Raw genomic sequence first — 6,505 nt, 5'->3', positions numbered from 1 at the left:
TTAGCAAATAGTTTGGCACTTTCTCAATTGTTTAAGCAAATGGCTCTATCTAGTGTGAAAATGAGAGGCAATCCTCATTTGAATTTTTTAAAAGTTTAAATGGAAAAATCTTAACTTTATAGTTATCTAAAGATTTTTACTTCATTTCGAATCTTTTTAAATGGCAGTTTTAGGTTTTGTGGTAGAAAAAGACAAAGGACAGTTAAATGAGATGAAAGGCACATCTTTCTAAATAACATCATTTTGTTAGATTGTAAAATAGACAGAAAATACTTTGTAATGTGGCAAAGTCTCAGATGCTGACCACTGAAAACATTTGTATTCTCCAAAGTAGAGTGGTAAATTAAAACAGTGTTCCATCACAGCCGGGACCTTCCTGCCACTGAATTCACAAGGGGAACTTATCTTTTCTATTTTTCTTTTTGTTCTATTTTATTTCTTTTTGTTGTTGTTGTTTTATATAATCTCTTTTTTTACACTTCAGATTTTATTCCCCTCCTGGTCTACCCTCTGACTGTTCCCCATCTTATAACTCCTACAAGCCCACCCACTGTCTCCACCCCACTTCTCCACTCCCCACTCCACCAGACCTCTAAACTCCCTGGGGCCTCCAGTCTCTTAAGGGTTAGGTTCACCTTCTCTGACTGAACGCAGACCCAGCAGTCATCTGCTGTATATGTCAGGGGCCTCATATCAGCTGGTGTATGCTGCCTTGTTGGTGATCCAGTGTTTGAGAGATCTTGGAAGTTCAGGTTAATTGAGACTGCTGGTTCTCCTACAGGGTCTTCCTCCTCCTAAAATTCTTCCAGCTTTTCCCTAATTCATCCACAAGGGTCAGCAGCTTCTGTCCACTGTTTGGGAGAAAATATCTGCATCTGGCTTTTTCTGCTTTTATTTCTTTTTGTAAAATTTATCATTATTATTATTATTATTATTATTATTATTATTATTATTAAACAATCCAGATATTATTCCCCTCCTGGTCCACCCTTGACTATTCTACATCCCATGCTTCCTCCTTGTCCTCCTGTTTCCACGAGGATGTCCCACCCTTCTCCCATCTCACCAGATCTCTAAACTCCCTGGGACCTCCAGTCTTTTATTTCTTGCTTTCTTTTCTGTTAATAGTAGTTGTAAAAGTTATGGTTTGGATCTAAAATGTGGTCTCTGGCTATATACCAAAGGATTGGGTGCCAGGTAATGGCAGGAACTGTTAGAAACTCTAGACTATGAAAACTGGTTAGGTGACATAGGTCAGGGGGGCATGCATTACAAGGGTGCATCAGGTCCCCTACTTTTCTTCTAACTCTTTGCTTCTTACTCACCATGATATAAACTATCTGGTGCTCCCACTGTTGTACCTGAATAATGTTCTATCTTGCTCCAGGCCTAAAACAATGGATCCAGCTATCCAAAGATTGAAACCTTTGAAACTAGGAGCCAAAAATATAAATTTCCCCCTTTTAAAGTTGTGTCGTTCTTGGATATTTTGCCACTGGGGTGGGAAGTTGAGAAGAACAATGTAAAACTGAATGTGGAAGAAAATGATTTGTAGTTTTTTGACCACAGAAATTTTATTCAAATTCTCCCTTATTGTCTCAACTTTGGTTTAGCACCTAGAATGTGCCAGACACAAAACTAAGCCCTGCAGATACAACAATCAAAACAGTACAGTGCCTGTTTTCATAGAAGTTCCCTTATATGTTGTGTTGGACAGCAGGAGTATATAGAGAAAAACAAAAGAATAAAAGTACAGTGCCTGTTTTTATAGAAGTTCACTTATATTTTGTGTTGGACGGCAGGAGTATACACAGAAAGACAAAAGATTAAAAGCATAAAACAGTAATATTTCATTCTATAGTCTGGTATGATTATAGGTTAACTAATTCTCAAAGTTAATTTGAAGTATATGTGAGGGGGTGTGTGCGTGTTGTGCATGGTTGAGTGCATATTCCAATATGTGTGGGAATATATACATATGCTTGTATCAGTGGAAGTACATGTGAATGTATGTATGTATGTAAATTAGAGTCAGACACTGACCACAGTGTCTTTGATGATTACTCTGTTGTATTTACCAAGGCGTGATTCTTGAGGTGACATGCACTATATCAACTGTGCCATTACCCAAGCCCATCAAGTTAATTATTGATACAACCTTATTTATTTAGATAAAATTCATGTTTCATCCCAAGTGAGAAAAGACAGGAAGGCCTCCATTAATTAAGAAAAGGAGTAATGTTTTCTTCTGTACAATTATAAGAAGGCTTTTAAAAATGCCTAAAGGTTACATTATCTTCAAGTAACGTAGAACAAGAAATTGCTACATATTTTCACAACATGCACACCACTGGGTACACTAGTCCTGACTGTAGGAAAGTAAGTGGAATTGGAGTGTAAATAGTCTGTAATTTGCAAAGAATTTCTAAAATTAAATGTAAGGCCTTGAGGAAAGCCTCTTCTACATTATGGACTCAGAATATTTTTTTTAATTTTTTAAAAATTTTTATTAAATCAAACTGTTAATTTTACTAATTCACACAGGGGTTATAAACACAAAAAGGCAGGATGTGGGGAAGGGGAGACACTGGAGCATGGGTGTTGAGGGGGAGTACAGATATCTCTCAGAACAGGGTATCGACTGGGTGAAGTTTCAGGGGACAGGTCACTATGACTCAGATAATACCAACTTAGATAACGACAAGTGAATCATAGGCAGAGTCAGAATATATTCTTAAATGAGTAAATATACTGAACAACACACAACAGAGTAAGAAGGGTTATACAGTATGCAGAGTGTTTGTGATTTATAAATGAGATTAAACAGCTAAGTTGATAAGGACATGATCATCTCCCACATAAATTCTGGACTCGGAAGGGAAAATCATTGGCTTAGGTTTTCAGAAGCCATTCTTGGGTCTGGATGTGTGCTTATCACTGACCATCTGTTTATACTTTTTTTGTTTCAGACATGCTGGCACTTGGGAATTGTTTTCATTCTCTGTTCAGAATGGTCACCCCAAATGATGGGGAAGCCTTATGTTTCTGTTTCCTAGCAGCACCTGTCCCTAAAGAACAGTAACGGCCAAGATCATGATGTTATTCCCACTGTGGCCATGACTATTCAAGTGCTAAATTATTTCTCATCTAGTTTGCACACATAGTGTTTGAAGTATCCATAGCATATTCGTTTGCTTCTTTTCTATACTATTCCAATTTTCATAATAAAACACTGAGTGTAACTTTGATTAAAGTCTTAAAATAGGTAAAAGTAAAAGGATGCAACTACAACTTTTTAAATGTTTTCTGTACCCTATTGATATAAGAAAACCTCTATATATTTTAAGCATGGTTACCTAAATTACAGGAGATTTTAATCATAAGCCTCTATCTTATTGTAAATATTTGTATATGCACATCTTTCGTACAATCCTGTATACAAACACTGAACAGCTTCTGATGGGTAGTAGTCCCATGCTTCCTGCTCTTTGGACTGTAGCTTGGCAAATGTCCTATCCTTCTGTTTCTAAAAGAGAAAGCTTTGTTTAAAATGAACATATGTGTTACAAAGTCCTTCCCAACAAAGGAAGTCAAAGCACATCATATCACCATATCCTTGCCACATCCTGGTGGTGTAAGTTACAAAAGTTGCTTTCCAGAATTTATGGTGAGGAAGCTGATGCCTGGTGGAGTTAAGTGGCTGAACGGAAGTTCCTTAGTGGTGCAGATCTGACCCTCTCTCTCCATTGCTCACCACTAAGCAGACAATTAACAGGGTTAACAAAACCCACAGTTGCCACCTCTACAAGTGACTTCCCAGGACAAATAATGGTAGGATTCATGATTACCAATAAGACAAAGGGAGGAAGGAAGGTGGAGAGAAGCTGAAGGATTTTGGGGAGGAAAAATAAAACTAAAGGATATTGTATGAATTTTTAAAAATCAAGACTGGTTTGACAACTCTTGTGAACATATTTTTTGAGGCTTGTTTCAGTAATTTAGAAATCTGTGCAAGAAAGAGCTTATTTAAAAAAACAAGTATTATCCCATTTTATCTTTTTGTTTTGTTTTTCGAGATAGGATTTCTCTGTGTAGCCCTGGCTGTCCTGGAACTCACTCTGTAGACCAGGCTGGCCTGTGCCTCCCAAGTGCTGGGATTAAAGGCGTGCATCACCACTGTCCAGCCATTTTATCTGATTTTTGTTTGTTTGTTTGTTTGTTTGTTTTGGCTTGGTTCTTCGAGACAGGGTTTCTCTGTGTAGCCCTGGCTGTACTGGAACTCACTCTGTAGACCAGGCTAGCTTCGAACTCTCAAACTCAGAAATCCGCCTGCCTCTGCCTCCCAAGTGCTGGGATTAAAGGCGTGCGCCACCACCTCCAGGCCGGCCCATTTTATCTTATGTCTTTCTTTTTGTCTACTGTTAATTCATCAAAGACCAAATTTACCAACACTCAGAAGACATTTTCTGATCATCCAGCAGAGGGCACCATGTTTCATAGTTTTAAAAAAGGAGCTGAAAATCTAAAGTCTGCAGGCACCTAGAAAGAGGCCATTTCTTTAGACACTGGCGACTGACATTTTCATTGAGCAAGAGAAAGCTATAAATTAATGGCAAATTACAGATTAATAATTATTAATAATTAATAATTAGCAGTGATTTATTCATTTTTTTCATTAAACAGATACATTGTGAAATTTAAAATAATAAAGAGTTCCCACTATACATTATTGTTTTTAAAAGCCTGTTTCTTAAAAGCACACATGCACAAAAAGTTTAAACATTGAATGCAGCCGTTACATGTTTCTCCCACTTGTAAAATATTTTGTAGGTGCAAACTCTCATGCATAGACTGAACAAAGACCTTCAGTCTTCGATGTTCATCCAAAATCTCTCTTCAAGATACAGCCCAAACAGGAGCCACATCTGCAAGCTCTCCTGTGAGTCTAATTCAGTTTCCTTCTACCAGGTGACTGTTCCCAATTTCTGTCCTGTCCTAGAGCCCCATTTCAGCATTCTCTTGCTGAAGCTAAGCCTTGATCTTGGGCCCTTAAGTTGCTGCCACCACCCCTCCTCTATGACTTTCTAGGCCCAGAACCAATCAGAAATTGCATCCCCAAGCTCCTTGCCTAGTCTAATCCAGGTATCTTATTCGCCTTAAATTGTTAGCCCAGGCCATGTACTAGTTCCAGGCAGGAGCCGCATCTGTGAACACTTGGTGAGTCTGAACTACATCACTGGACCTATAGTATCCTCCTGCCCTAAACCCAACATGAAGCCACAGTTGCATGCCTTTTACAAATTCTGTCTAGTCCCTTGCCTAGGTGTTGCCTTTTCTGCCCAGACCCAGGTGAGACCCACACTAGGGAACTTCCTTGGGCTTCATCCAAACAATCTCACAAGACCGTAAGGCCTCTGTATCACAGTAGTTACAGTGAATTGTTGCCCCAGTCTCTCCAGTCTGAAGGATTGGCATGCTCATTCCTCCTACCTAACCTAAAAGGAACTACCTCTTGACGTTTGCAAAAACAGAACTAAGCATTCATTCAAGAAAGGTAGGCTAGAATATTATGCCAGACACATAAATCCACAAACCCAGTTCCCCTGCAAAATCATAAACTTTGTAAAAGATCAAAACAATATGCCCACCAAATCCATGACAGAAATATTCTTCAATGGGAGTTGCCTAGACAAACCTCAGCACACAGAATAATAAAAATCATATTGTCAAATGTTGAAGGGATTCAAAAAAGATCCAAAAAAATTAGACCCTACACTGGATTTTTAATAGGCTGAAATCAATTCTCATCTGATGGTCAAGGACACACAATTTTGTTTTGTTAAACAAAACTGAGAAGACAACATTGATTTGTGAGATTTCAATAAAGAGATGGAAATATTGAATAAAAGGATTTCTTTAGATTAACTGAATAAGTACTTTAAAAAAACAAATACAGTGTATGCATTCATGTAGGTAAAATTCATCTAGTATATTATAGAACCTAAAATAACTTGTAGCTTTTTTTTCTTAATGTCATTTGAAAAGCATCTTTCTATTGATCAGATAGTATTTGATGAACACAGGTGTTTAATCATGGTCTACAAGTGTTTTGGGGGCAACAGAAATTTAATCCAATGTCCTGAGAACTTGGATTATGGGGCACACCTTTAATACCTGCATGAAGGAGACAGAGGCAAGCGGATCTTTATGAGTTACAAATCAACTTGGTGAACCTAGTGAGTTCCAGATCTTCCAGAGCTACACAGTAAGACCCTCCTCCTGCCTCTCCTGCCCTGTCCTGTCCTGCCCTGTCCTGTCCTGCCCTGTCCTGTCTTGTCCTGTCCTGTCCTTTCCTTCCCTCTTCTCTCTTTCCTCTCCCTTCACCTCCCCCACCTTACTCCATTCCCTCTTCTCCTCTCTTCCTGTCTCCTCCTTCCACCTTCTCTTACCCTTGTCCCCTTCCCTCCTCTCCCTCCTCTCCCTCCTCTCCCTCCTCTCCCTCCTC

This window comes from Grammomys surdaster, unplaced genomic scaffold (assembly GCF_004785775.1).
Source record: "Grammomys surdaster isolate TR1022 unplaced genomic scaffold, NIH_TR_1.0 125604, whole genome shotgun sequence".
Lineage (NCBI taxonomy): Eukaryota > Metazoa > Chordata > Mammalia > Rodentia > Muridae > Grammomys > Grammomys surdaster.
Note: the sequence above shows the minus strand (reverse complement) of the source record.